The sequence below is a fragment of the Carettochelys insculpta genome, chromosome 2 (assembly GCF_033958435.1).
Source record: "Carettochelys insculpta isolate YL-2023 chromosome 2, ASM3395843v1, whole genome shotgun sequence".
Taxonomy (NCBI): Eukaryota; Metazoa; Chordata; order Testudines; family Carettochelyidae; genus Carettochelys; species Carettochelys insculpta.
Window position 1 is genome coordinate 222,331,094 of NC_134138.1, and position 14,514 is coordinate 222,345,607.

The window sequence follows — 14,514 nt, forward strand, 5'->3', positions numbered from 1 at the left end:
GAGCAGATACGTCATCATCCATGTTTATGCTAGAGGACAATACACTTCTGAGGTAGAGGAACTTGTCAACAGCCTTAAGAATAGTACCAGTAGCAGTGATCACTGGAGTGCTGGGCTCTGTCTGAACAGGCTGATGCATAAACTCGGTCTTTTTGAGGCTCACTGTGAATCCAAAAAGGTGAGTAGAAGTAACAAAGCAATGAAAAAGCTCCTGTGCATCCTTGACTTAGCCAACAATGCACAATCATCAGCAAACAGAAGGTCGTGGATAGCTGTAGTAAACACTTTGGTGCAAGCCTGTAGTCTCTGGAGTCTGGAAATATTACCATCTGTTTGGCTCTGAATAGGAGTGCCCAAGGTGCAGTCCCTGAAAGCAACTAGCAGCATCATTGAAAGGTAGATGCCAAACAGGAGAGGAGTAAGGACACATCCTTTCTTTGTACCAATTGCTATTTCAAAAGGTGCTGATGTCTCCCCATTGTTAGGGACACAACATAGCATGCCATCATGAAAAAATTGAATAATATTCATAAATTTTTCAGGACAGCCAATTCACCCAAGTACTTTCCAGAGCCTGTTTCTCTGGGGCCATGTCAAATGTCTTGTTCAAGTCAATGAAAATCACAAAGATTCTGATGATGCTTTCTACATTTCTCTTCTATCTGTCTGGCTGTAAATATAATGGCAGTTTCTCAACCAGCACAAAATCTGCACTGGATTTCAGGAATAATGCCATTTTTGAGTATATAGTGAAAGCTGGTTGTGAAGGGTGTGGGCCAGAATGTTACTAGCTATAAAGGGCACAGAGATTCTCCAGTGACCATCGCAACATGCACAATTACCATTTTTCCCTTGTATATATGTATAATCAGGGCATCCTTGAAGTCCTGGGGGATTAGCTCCTTTTCCCAAGTGATTATAAATAATCAGGTGAGACGATACATCAGTTAACTACCTGCAACTTTATAAATTTCTGATGGAATTGCATCACTGCCGGGTGCTTTTCCAGATTTCATCTGTTTCACAGCTTTTTGTAACTCATCAGGAGTTGGTGGTATGACCAGTTGTGAATCATTAGCCTGATGAGAAATCTCTTTAAGAACGTTGCTCTCAGAAGTTGAATTCTGATTCAATACTTTGTGAAAATGGTCAAGGTTTTTAGCACTATCTGAGATGAGTGAGGTGAGGCCATCAGCAGACTGCACTGTTGTAGAGCCAGCAGTGCATGATCCACCGACTGACTTCAGCCCATCACAATGATTTAAAATCATGTCTGGTCAGTGGCCTCTTGAAGTTTAACTGCTTTTATATTTTCATTAGTCTCCTTTCATTTGCTGTAATTTGACTTGTGCCTTCTGCTTAGTTTGAATATATGCTGATTTCTTGGAGGCACTCCCTTTATTGCGGATCCAGGCCAGGTGCATCACATGCATCTTATCAAGAAGAGTTTGGGCAGCTCTGTCCTTGATGTCAAAGCAGTTTTTGGATTTAAAACCAAGGATTTTGACAGCAGTTCTGTGGGTCATTTCTTTGTTAATCCAGTCCTCCTCAGTAGTGGATGGCCACTCTGGACTTCCTTGCTGATGACTAAGGAAGCATCAAGACTGAGTGAAACCGCACTTGTGTTTCAGGTATTTCAAGTTTACCTATATGCAGCGTTTTTAAAGTTGTACAGCAGAATGGTGACGTTTTGTGTGACTTAGGTTCAAGGAGACAACACTGCATACCATGTAATGATTTGAACAGGAGCCATTGCCATGCATTACATGAGTCAATTTAACATGTGAAAGATCTTTGCTTTGTGATAAAGTAGTCAGTCGTATGCCAGTGCTTAGACCAGGAGTGCATCTAAATTGCTTTGTATTTATTCACTGTTGAAAGAATTTCCTTGCAATAGCAAGCTCATCCTACACACAAGTTTGAAGAAGGGTGCCATTTGAGTTCCAACACTACCATTATGTACAAGCACCTTTAGCCATATGTAGTGCAGTCCTGACCAATTTTACTGTGTTTGGATTTTTCATTTGGACTAAATCTGAGTGTATATATAGCTTGGAGTTAAAAGGTACTGAAGATTATTGAATTCAGGCTATTGTAGAAAGCCTCCTTTTTATCATTTGTAGGCAAAGTGCATGCATATACGCTAACAAGTATGAGGCATTGTCTCTGCCTCAGTCTAAGCTTTGTAGTCATGAAGCAAGGATTGATGGCATGTGCCTGGGAGTCAGCCTGGGCAGCTAGTGGTGTTCTGATGGTGAGGCTGACTCCCGCTTGCCTTGGATCACCCCCAGGATAGCCCACACAGTAATGAATAGCTTGCTCTAACATGGAGAACTGGCTGTTATCAGAAATATGTGTTTTGCTTAAGGCTGCAACATTGGTGTTATGACATGCAAGTTCTCTAACAGTGATTTCTGTCCTGCATTCATGGCGATCATTGCTGTCGATAAATGTGCATTCATTCTAAGATGCAAAACATGGTTTCTGTAGATCTAAGTACATTGAGTTCAGATACGTTAGTCATATGGCTGATGTTGCATAACTTAGATCAATGGCCCATAGTAGTGTAGACTGAGCCTTTGTTTAGTTTTCTTCCCTATTTTCTTTTGCAATTTGAAAAACTTGTGAGAATTGGGTTAATGTGCATGCCTTGCTGCAATTTTTATAGCCTTTACAACGTCTTGGCAGGATGAGACTGGATCACAGAAGTGACTTTTATAAAGACATATATAACTAAATCTAGATTCATGTTGTATTACTAGAGCGTAGTATGGTTACTATCCTCTCTATAGCATACGAGAAAGTTGGATATTAGTAATTTGCAGAGCTGTGACTCTGCAAAACTCCGTCCGGTGCCATTTTCACTTGGTTGTCAAGACCTCTAGGTGTAAAGACTCCAGCAGTTTATTTGATATTATGATTTTTGGGCCTCTCAGAGTTCTGGCTCTATCTACTGCATTCTAGGTTCTACTTTTATTCCAGGTGAAGTAATTTGAATCCCCAAATAATTGTTTTAATTACTTGATTAAAATGACCTCTGTCCTAATTATATACAGGTGTATACATGAAAACATTTCAATTGCTGTCAGAATTGGAAGCCAAAAGTTAAAAGGCACATGTGGTTTTGATTTTAAATATTTAAACTGAAAAAATGTAAAAATATAATTAGGAAGGCCAAAAAAAAATTTGAAGAACAGCTAGCTAGAGAATCAAAAAGCAATAGCAAAATTTGTTTTAAGTACATCAGAAGCAGGAAGCCTGCTAAACAACCAGTATGGCCACTGGATGATTGAGATCCTAAAGGAGCACTCAAGGATGATAAGTCAATTGCAGAGAAACCAAATGATTTCTTAGGATCAGTTTTCACAGCTGAGGATGTGAAGGAGATTCCCAAACCTGAACAATTCTTTTCAGGTAACAAATCTGATGAACTGTCTCAAATTGAGGTGTCATTAGAAGAGGTATTGGAACAAATTGGTAAACTAAACAGTAATAAGTCACCAGGACCAGGTGGTATTCACCCAAGAGTTCTGAAGGAACTCAAAAGTTAAATTGTAGAAGTATTAACTGTAGTTTGTAACCTGGCATTTAAATCAGTGTCTGTTCCAGAAGACTGGAGGATCGGTAATGTGACACCAATCTTCAAAAAGAGCTCCAAAAGCGATCCTGACAACTACAGGCCAGTTAGTCTGACTTTGGTACTGCGCAAACTGGTTGAAATGCTAGTAAAGAACAGAATTGTCAGACACATTGATGAACATAATTTGTTGGGGAAGAGTCAACATGGCTTTTGTAAAAGGAAGTCTTGTGTCACCAATCTATTAGAATTTTTGATAGGGTCAACAAGTATGTGGACAAGGGGGTTACTGTGGATGAAGTGTACTTAGATTTTCAGACAGCCTTTGATAGGGTCCCTCACCAAAGGCTCTTAAGCAAAGTTAACTGTCGTGGGATAAGAGGGAAGGTCCTCTCTTGGATTGGTAACAGGTTAAAAGATTGGAAACAAAGGATAGGAATAAATGGACGGTTTTCAGAATGAAGGGAGGTAAATAGTGGTGTCCCCCAGGGGTCTATACTTGGACCAGTCCTATTCAACATATTCATAAATGATTTGGAAAAAGGGATAAACAGTGAGGTGGCAAAATTCGCAGGTGACAAAACTACTCCAAATAGTTAAGTCTCAAGCAGACTGTGAAGAGTTACAAAAGGATCTTAATAAATTGGGTGATTGGGCAACAAAATGGCAGATGAAATTTAATGCTGATGAATGCAAAGTAATGCACCTTGGAAAATATAATCCCAACTATACATATAAAATGACGGGGTCTGACTTAGCTGTTACCACTCAAGAAACATCTTGTAGTCATTGTGGATAGTTCTCTGAAGACATCCACTCAGTTTTCAGCGGCAGTCAAAAAAGCTAACAAAATGTTGGGAATGATTAAGGGAATAGATAAGACAGAAAATGTCATATTACCTTTATATAAATCCATGGTACATCCACATCTGGAATACTGTGTGTGGATGCAGTTGCCCCATCTCAAAAAAGATATATTGGAATTGGGAAAAGGTTCAGAAAAAGGTAACAAAAATGATTAAGGGATATGGAGCATCTGCCATAGGAGGAGAGATGAATGAGACTGGGACTTCTTAGTTTGGAAAAAAGATGATTAAGAGGGGATATGATTAGAGGTATACAAAGTCATGACTGGTGTGGAGAAAATAGATAAGGATTGTTATTTACTCCTTCTCACAACACAAGAACTAGGGGGTCACCAAATGAAATTAATAGGCAGCAGGTTTAAAACAAACAATAGGAAATATTTTAACACAACGCACGGTTAACTTGTGGAGCTCTTTGTGGGAGAATGTCATGAAGGCCAAGAGTATAGTAAAGGTTAAAAGAGAACTAGATAAATTCACGGGGGATAGGTTCATCAATGGCTATTAGCCAGGACTGGCATGGATGGTGTCCCTAGCCTCTGTTTGCAGGAGGCTGGAAATGGGCAATAGGGAATTGATCACTTGATGGTTACTTGTTCTGTTCATTACCTTCTGGAGCACCTGTCATTGGCCACTGTTTGAAGACAGGAACCTGGGTTTGATGGACCTATGGTCTGACCCAGTATGGTTGTTCTTATGTTCTTAAATGTATACATTAGTTGTCATACAGTGTCTGATAACGACTGTATGCACTATAACTTACCCATTAATTCAGTATTCCATCACTCCAACAGTGATGCTAAATATATTAGGCAAAATTTAGCACTGCGTTTCTAATTTAAAACTAACACACTGATCTGGTAATTCTTTGTGTAAATTTAGCAGTTTTGTCACTGGTCTATGGTAGCTACTGAAACTACATAAAATAAAACCATGTCTCAATGGAATTTTAGTTTAAATGTTATACATTTTATGTAATCAGGTGTTTCTCAAAGAAACACACTTGCTGCCACAACTCTGTGACAAGTAGATATATGTCCTGCACTGCCACACAACTCCACTGAGTTGAAAGAACTATCTCTGAAGCGGTCTGTTTCTTTTTGGTGTCTGGAAAAGTCTCACGTTATCACAACTGTAATAGTGAGGAAGTAATGATTTGTGAAGTTTTGAAGTTCAGGTAAATGATTCTGGAGCTGAGCCTTTACGCCAGTTTCCTTTAGATTTTTGTTTTCATTTAAAAAGTAAACTTAGAAATGCTGTCAACGAAGTTCATGCTTCTGTCTGAAAGATTTTTTTTTAACTCCTTTATGCCTATGTTGTTAAAATGACGGTATCAGGAATTCTTTTTTCTACTTTTACAGTGCACCTGACAGTTCTTTCCTTCTAAATGTGTGCTTCCTTATTTCCTATTTTAGTATTAAAATGGTCAGCACAAACTGCTGTATGGTGCACCTATTTGCCCACTTTCCCTTTGGTAATGCAAGTCTGTGGAACAGTCACAGAAACATGGAAGTTAATATTTCAAAATTTGATAGCTGCCATTTTCTGTTTAGACATTACAAAACAGTTTTAAACACGTGCAAGGTGTTCTAGACCGGGGTCAGCAAACTTTGTTAGGCCCCACTTTTCATCAGTGCAGTTAGCAGGAGCCTCCTAATTTGTAATCCAAACCAATGGAAATTTCAGTTGTTACTGTGCGTTGGGGGTGGGGACAACTTTTGGCATGTGTAAGAAAATGTGTAGAAAGTAAAAACTTTATTGTGGCAGGCCCTACTTTTTGTCCCTGCAGTTATCAGCCCCCTCTACCTCCTGCCCCAAAGCAGTTTAAGGTAGTCCAAGCTGATGGAAATTTTGATTGTTTATATGAAAAAAAAAAAACCAAAACATGTTGAATGTAAAAAATTTATTCATCAGTATATAAATGTGAATGCACATAAATAAAACCAGTAACAGATTTCAACATTTTTAATAAGATGGATAAGCCTGAGACCCAGCAGCTGAACATGCTGCACCCTCTTATGAAATTTCACTCCCACCCCCCACTTTGCGCACCCCGGTTCTAATCATGTAATGGATGTGAGTGGATGCCATCATAAAAACAAATAAATGAGATAAGCCCACAATTCTTAGTAGTTTTTCTCTCCCTCCCTTGTCCTTCTGTCCCTCAAGCACCAACCTTTGAGACAATTTTATAATTGTCCTTTAACCCATGATTACTTGTTCATTGCCTTGTTCTCAATCCTCACGCCCATCATTTCCAACTGACTTACAGCAAAATAAACTTTAACTCAGTATTGCCAACACCAAAAGTGAAAATCATGAACCAGATCCCTCAAAAATCGCAAAACTGGTACAAAAAAAAATTTAAAGGCATTAAATCCTGTTTTTGGTTTGATTATTTTTAAATTTTATCTGCCCAACCCCAACATGTAGGAAAGACTAATCTTGTCAGGGGTCGCAGATTTACAAAGCATGATGTTTGGTCCCTGATGCAGGAACCTCATAGCAGCAATACGTAGAACCATCCATTTCCTCATAAGAATTACTGTTACACATTTGAGATTTGCCATCTGAAAAACAAGTTTATTAAGTTACAATCTGAATTTATAGGAGCTTACACATGACAAATCTTCCTTTCTCTGGATACAGGCAAAATCACACATTGGTTTGAATCTCTCATATATCTAGAATAGTGTCTCACCCTTTTCTTAAAGGGTTGGAGCCAATTGACTAAAATGCAAACAATAAAAATACAAGAGGAATACAAATATTATCACAACATTCAATTACATTTATAAATACAGTACTTCGCAATTTGTAATCATTTGAGCAACTACTGCAGGGTTTTAAAATTAACTTCTTATGCCATATCTATATTTTCTCCATGGCCTTGTGGCAGATCGTCATTGGCGTCTGAATACAGAACTGTTAGATCCACAGCACCAATCTCTTTCTACTGGTTACTGTTTTAGCTGACAGGGAAGTAATCATACTGTTGCTCTGTTGGTGAACTGGAGCATAACAAGGATATATGTTTTGCTGGTGACGATGTGTTTGTGATAAGACATGAGGGTTATTTTGCGGTCGCTGGGGGGCGAATAGTAAATACATCAAAACACAAGTTTAGTTTCAGTGGCAAGAACTGAAAAAAACATTTGGAAATGATGAAATGTCACTTTGAAACAACTCTTCTTTTAGCTTTTCATTTTGAGGAGGAGGAACCAAAAGTTCGGTGTCTGTTCAAAATGAGACGGACTTCTTTTGCGATTTTATTTGTTCAGCTATGAAACAAAAGAATTAATTATTCACTCATTGGTATTTGTGACACAGCAGTGAACTCTTAGACATTGTGGGTCTCATACTGGGGGTGTTCAAGAAGCATTTTCATTCTGCCATTGAGCAGCTGTGATAACCAACTAATGTTCCATTACCCATGACCATATGTGTGCATGGTCTGTTTGAAGTGCTCCCTCCAGAGGATTGACAGGCAATAACCTCATGGCTACTTATTGACTCCCGCCCTGTATAAACACAATGGGTGTTCTAAGAAGTGTCTAGTCAATGGTGAAGGTTTCCTGTAGTCGCCATATCAATTCCTGCTTTCTGCTCCTGACCTCTGGGATCTGACCAAAGCTTGATTTGGACCTCGCCTCCTGACTTGCACTCTGCTCCTTGTTATCGACCCTAGGTTGGAACTCGACCACAAACTTTTCCACTATTCTAGACCCCGTTCTTATTCTTGATCTCAAGTACCCATGTCAGCTGGTTGACGCTCTCGGTGTTAGGATTCCTGATCTTTTTCCCTAGGGGCTTAACTGCACTACTGCAGAAGATCAGCTCACTCAGGTCGATCTTCTGGGGGTTCAGTTTTGCATGTCTCATTTGGATGCCTGAAATCAACCTCTCAGAGGTTGCAGTTGACCCCTTTAGTCCTTGTGAGATGTGAGGTGTAATGGAAGTCGAAGTGAGAGACTCTCCCATTGACCTACCCCTGTAAAGATGGACAATATAGCAGAGCACAGACATGTCGACTTTTAGGTACACAATTGGCATAGCTAAAATGGTGTATCTGTGGTCGATGTTCTATATCTAGTATAGACACAGCCTAGGTCTGGGAAAACAAAGTGTGGGTGGAGTAGCTAGACAACATAGTTAATGTAACTGTACCTCTATGAAGGTTGTCTGTGAGGATCCAGATGCAAAGACATAAATCTGTACCACCTCAAAATCACGTGAAGGCTGAATCTTTTCCCAAGGCCAGATGTAGAAGGGTTCAAAAATCATATTTGAGTTGCATAACTCCCTGTCCACGTCTTTCTACGCCTTGTAAACAAACTTTAGCATCTGGAACCTGAGGAACTTGAAAGGTAAAGAGCTTATGTTATTGAGTCTCTTTCCGGAAGGAAGCAGGGCTTTCCTGCTCAGTGGTTTGAGCGTGGGCCTGCTAAACCCAGGGTTGAGTTCAGTTCTTGAGGGGGGCCGTTTAGGGACCTCCAGCAAATAGGCTTAAAAAAAAAAAGGTGGGGGTGGTGCTTGGTCCTGCCAAGAAGGCAGGGGACTAGACTCGATGACCTTCCTTCTAGTTTTATGAGATGTGTGTATCTCCTACAAAGCTTCAGTTTAAAAAGCTCTACTTTATATGCCACTTGTTTTGTATAAATAATTAGAGAGAAAAAAGATTCATTTCAAGGTGCAGTTCTCACTTAATACAGAATAGATTCTTAAAACAGTATAACATTCAGTAGTCTAGTCTGACTTTTTTGTATTTTTTTTTTTTTAGTTTCCAAATTGCCTATAACCACAGATATGGAAAAATAAAAACTTCTGTCATAGGATTTGTCATTCTAAATATGAAACAGAAGATTTTTTGCTGCACTGCTATAGAACAAAGTCTTACTATGAGTATATTATTTTGCTTTTATGAGAACAAAACAATAAAATGGTACTTTTTCCTAAGTGTCTATTGCCCTTCCAAGTTTTTTAAAACTTTAAAGATGAATGCAAGAGCAAAATCTGTGTAAAGCACTAACAGAAGAGTGGAAGTATCAGACCTTATGTCTGCCAAATATCTAAAGCAACACTGCAAAACTATGCTATGAAATAAAACAAATCTGGGCTATTTTGGAGTAGAGTCTGAATTTATGGGTCAATCATGCTAGTGTCTTCCTCCATTTATACTAGGGAGTTCAGAAGATGCTAATAGGAAGAATTGGCTTTTGAAGTCAGGGGTGTCCTTTCGAAAGGCCCCTGTCTACATGGGTAGCATGTGTTTTGAAAGCAGCACTTTCGAATTGCGTGTGGCTGCCATTACGCTAAGGAGACATGCATATTCATGACAGCACCTCATTAGCATCTTCTGAACTCTCTCAATAATATGCAACCCCCGAAAGGAGGGTACAATGTGTAGACACAGCTGTAGAGTCTGTCTTGCACTTTCCTGCTGATTTAACTGTGCCATTATGACCATTACAGGCTTTTTACAATGGGTCATAATTATCAACTTAAATTGCATCTGAATACATTGGCTGTCTCCAGGTTAATTACAGTTCTCTTTTAATAGCAAGTTAATAGAGACCTTGCTCAGTAAATGGTAGTGTGTGTAATAGCCTAGTCTCGGTTTTCAAATGAATTTAATTGGTAGCTACCAATAGAGTGCATTGCAGCAATCAAGTTTTGTGATGGCAAAGGAATGAATCATGGTAGCAGAAGGGAAGACCACAGGTATATCTTTTTCATGCTGAAGGACACCCCAGGCATGACTTATATAAGCCTTTCATGTCCAAGAGGAAATCCATAAACAAACTATTATTGTCAAAAAAAAAATAAAATAAAGTAAAAGGGTGGATACAACTTCATCTTAATCAGTTTCATAATAGTTGCACCTGTATAGCCATGCTTTCCTTCTCTCAGGATGGCTAACCAGCGAGAATAGCACAGCTGTTCTAACTTACTAACCTGTCAAAGAGCATCTTAGTTTCATACGAGGAGAAAGTAGTAACAGTCACCGTTTTTAAGTGTACTGTCCTTACAGCAGAAGCATGGAGTAATCAGATCAGGAGATAGAGCTGAACTATAAAGGAGTGCCTCTAAACAGCCACCTCCTATTAGCCCTAACCATGCTTCTCATTAACCTGGCACTTCCTTTCTCATATCTATAGCAACTTTTTTCCTTATTTAGCCAATAAATTATGTGGAGAGAGAAATTGCTGATGGGGAGAGAGTGACAGGATATGTCCATTTTTTTCTGTACTTCTTGAAAGGTTTTGCTTATCTGAGGTTGCACACTTGAAACATGGATCATGCTATATTCTTAAACTGGATTCAGAAAAAAAACTACAGAATGATGCAGAATTCTGTGTAATTTTGAACTATGATGGAGAAATAATATTTATGGAAGCCTGCTTTGTGTAACTGAGCTGTGATTGTTTCATAATTTAGGTTCAAGCCCCCAGCCTGCCTTGCTTGCTTTAATTTAAATAAGTGAATAATCCCGCCGAATTACATAGTGATAATTATCTGTTTTAAAGTGAAGCATGTTTTGAGTATTTGCAAAATTGGGGAATAAATTATATGCGAGAGTCCAAGTAGCTTTCTGTACAAGTTACATGTCTACAAAAGTGTACAGTAAATCTTTGTCATTGAGATAGAGGGTATGTCTACACTGCATGAGCAAACAAACCCCTGTAGCAGTGAGTTTGAGCCTGGTAAAATTACTCAGGTGCATGCTGCGGAACTAATAGCAGTGTAGATGTTTCCATTCGGGCTGCAGTCCAGGTTCTGAGATCTATTGAGAAGAGGAGCTTTGTTTCCAGTCTGAATGGAAATGTATACACTGCTGTTCTTGGCTCTGTACCATGAGCCCAAAACAGTTTACTTGAGCTCTGAGGCATCCAGCTGTAGGGTTTTTTGTGGTGTAGACGTGCTCTAAGACTCCTAAAAGAATGCTTCCACCCAATCAAAGACTGCATCCATACCATCTTCTCCTCAGGGAATTGGTTCACAGTTCCTTCCCGAAAGAATAATTTTCCCTTTAAAACTAAATTATATTAGAACTGGAAATATTTGAAAAAACTGCAGAATTGTAAATTACATTCATTTTACAGCAACTTTAGCAGTAATGTCCATCTTCAGCATTTGGGTCGGAAATTACTGGCATTTGATTATTAGGTGCCTATGCTAAACTAAATAGTTCTACAGCATTTTCTACAAAGCTGAGGTATTTGTAGCAAATTCTTACAGTACGACTCCTTATGCTAGTCCAGTAGAATTATGCTGTAACTCTTGTTGCAGTAACTCAAATAAGTATTTAAAGAAATGAGTGAAGCTATGAGTCTTAATGCTGCAAACTTTGTCCAAAATTGTTCTTGGAAATTACATTATCAAGAAGCCTAAATAATTACTTTCTAAAGATTAGCTTTTTGATTAAAGCAAAAAGATTACGTACCATTTTATAAAGTAGAGAAGAAAGTGAGTGAATATCTCAGCTAAAGTTAATACAGTGATACTCAGTTGTGAGAGAGCTATACAATTGGGTCAGTTAAATTTTAGTCTTAAGAAATCCTATTAAAACACCTAATGAGATTTGACTCTCTTTGCAGATATATGCTATATTTCAAAAAATGGTGTAGTGTAGACAAGTTCACTGTTTGGCTACTCATTTAATAAAGCCTCATTATAAGCATTCTGTGTGATTTAAAGATCATAAAGAAAATCTAGACATGCACAGTGCCATTAAGCGTAATTGTGATTTTTGTGTTTATAAATTTTGGTCTCTCTGGTCCCTAACTTATCTGTCTTTTTTCCTTGCGCTCTGTTGTTGTTTAGATGGTAAATTATTTCTAGTGGGGGCTGTCTGTTTTCTAATGTTGATACCTTCCACTCTCTGGAGGACATAATGAATAAATTACTTTTTCTTTAAACTTGGAGAGCACACAGAATTAGAGGAACCTTGTTTTGTCATGTTTTGAAATGAAAACTCCTTTTGTGCTCCTATTTTTAAGACTTGTTTCTTAAATTTCTGCTAATCCATAGTGTTTTGCGCAAAGGGAAGAAAAATCTTTAACTGTTTTTTCTAGAAGAGGAGTCCATAATGCATCCATGTCCTCCTTTTATATTATGTAGACAGACAATCTATTCCTTGTCACAGAACTGTTCACAATTTGAACTGTCATAGTTTTTTGAAATATCTAGTCATTGTTATACCACTGAAAAACATGGGTGGAAAGATGTAGAGGAATAATAGAAGAGGCAACCAAATTATCATGGCTAGGTGATGAAGTTGAGAATATTGGTGGTATTTTTACAATCCCAAACTCTGGTAAGATGCCAAAGGCCCCAGTACCAAAACATGGCACTTTTCATGCCAAAATATAGTTAACTGAATTGTGCTGTACAGTAGGATTTAAAATCAGAGAAAGCTGGCTCCCCGCCTCTCGCTTCCAACCAGTCCTGTGGTTGGGGCTGCTGAGGTGTGGAAGTTAAATCAACATAACTGAGCATTTTATTTTGGATAGTTTGTTGGCAGAAAGAATAGTGGAAGACTCTGGTTTTTTCATTACAAAACAAAGAAAGTTCATCTCTTTTGTTTGATTTGATAAATCATTTTGATCTGCTTGTCATTAGCTATAACCACTTAAATCCTACAGTTTTGCTTAATAAGAATTTTTTTGTTTGTAATCAAACACAATGTAAATTATCACTATCTGGGGATGGCTATCACTGTGCAGATCTCCTTTTCATAAATAAAGGGGGCTTATCTAATGAGCTCTCCCTGTGCAAATCTTTTGCACGGAGATGAATGTTTTGAGGGTTTTGACCCCCTTTGAGGGTTGATTCTATGAATGTTGTGCACGAGAACTACATCCACTAGAGCTGTGGTGAAACAGTGTCAACATTACTCTAGCTGGGGCAGATGAGAGGAGCTGACCTAACATGACAGTGTGGTCAGGGATCCCAGAGACCAAGAAGGTGGGTGTCAGGCATGATCAGCATGCCAGGCAACTCCCAGTGGCTCTTCTGTGACTGCATCCTTTCATAGATGGCTTATATCATATAAATATATGTGCAAGTGAATGAGCCTTTGATGCTATGCCTGATGCCGTTAACTCCTATGATGATGTCATTATGATGTGTACAGAATTGGCAACGGGATTAGTTGCATGGATTGGTTCCTGGGCTAGTGTTTCTGTGGTGTGATGGTAGTGAGTTTTTGCTTGAGTTTCTATAAGGACTGGCCTGCATCCCAAGGTCTATGGGAGTGAGGGATCATCTCCCAGAATAGGTTGTATGTTGTTGATGTGCTGGGGACTGTAAGTGATGCTGTTGGGCCTGTCCTGTATTAGGTGACTTTCGGTTACCCATCTGGCTCCATCAGTCTGTTTCCTTACTTCCCCAGGTGGGTATTGTAGTTTTAGGAATTCTTGATAAAAGATGTTGTAGATGTTTGTTCTTGCCTAAGGGTTGTATTTTAGGGCTTGGCTGCGGACGGTGAATCATATATGTTCTGTTTGAAAGATGGAGGCATGTAGGGTAGGTAAGTATAGCGGTCAGTAGGTTCTGTGTATAACATGGTGGTGATGTGAGCATCACTTATTTGCACTGAAGTGTACAGGAAGTGGCTCTCTTGTGTGGACAGGTCTAGGCTGAATTTGAGGGGGTTGAATGGACATTGTTGAAATCCCAGAGGAATTCTTCAAGGGCCTCCTGGATCCAGATAAGGAGGATGTCATTAATGTAGCACAAGTAGAGAAGGAGGGCAAGAGCTGAGGAAATTCTCAGTCAGCCATAAAAATGTGCTATGTGTACCCATAAATCGCCCACAAATCTGAAGTGGTTGTGGGTGAGAACATAGTTGCAACAATGAGCTGTACTGTGACAGTATCAGGGATAAAATTCCTGATAGTTTGTAATCCATCTTTGAGTGACATGTTGGTGTAGAGAGCTGCATCCATAGGATGGTGTTCTCTGGAAGATCAGTGGTTTGTAGTTTCCTCAGGAAGTCAGTGGTGTGTGAAAGATATCTAGGAATGGTAGGTGGGAGAGTGTCTATATAGCCAGACGGTCCTGCTGTGA

General features: G+C 39.0%; 1 protein-coding gene across 5 annotated transcripts in view; it reads left to right on the forward strand.

Annotated features, from left to right (window-relative positions):
• Nucleotides 1-14,514, forward strand: part of SNX13 (sorting nexin 13) — a 147,722-nt gene that overhangs the window by 19,194 nt on the left and 114,014 nt on the right. The gene's annotated exons all lie outside the window — the stretch shown is intronic.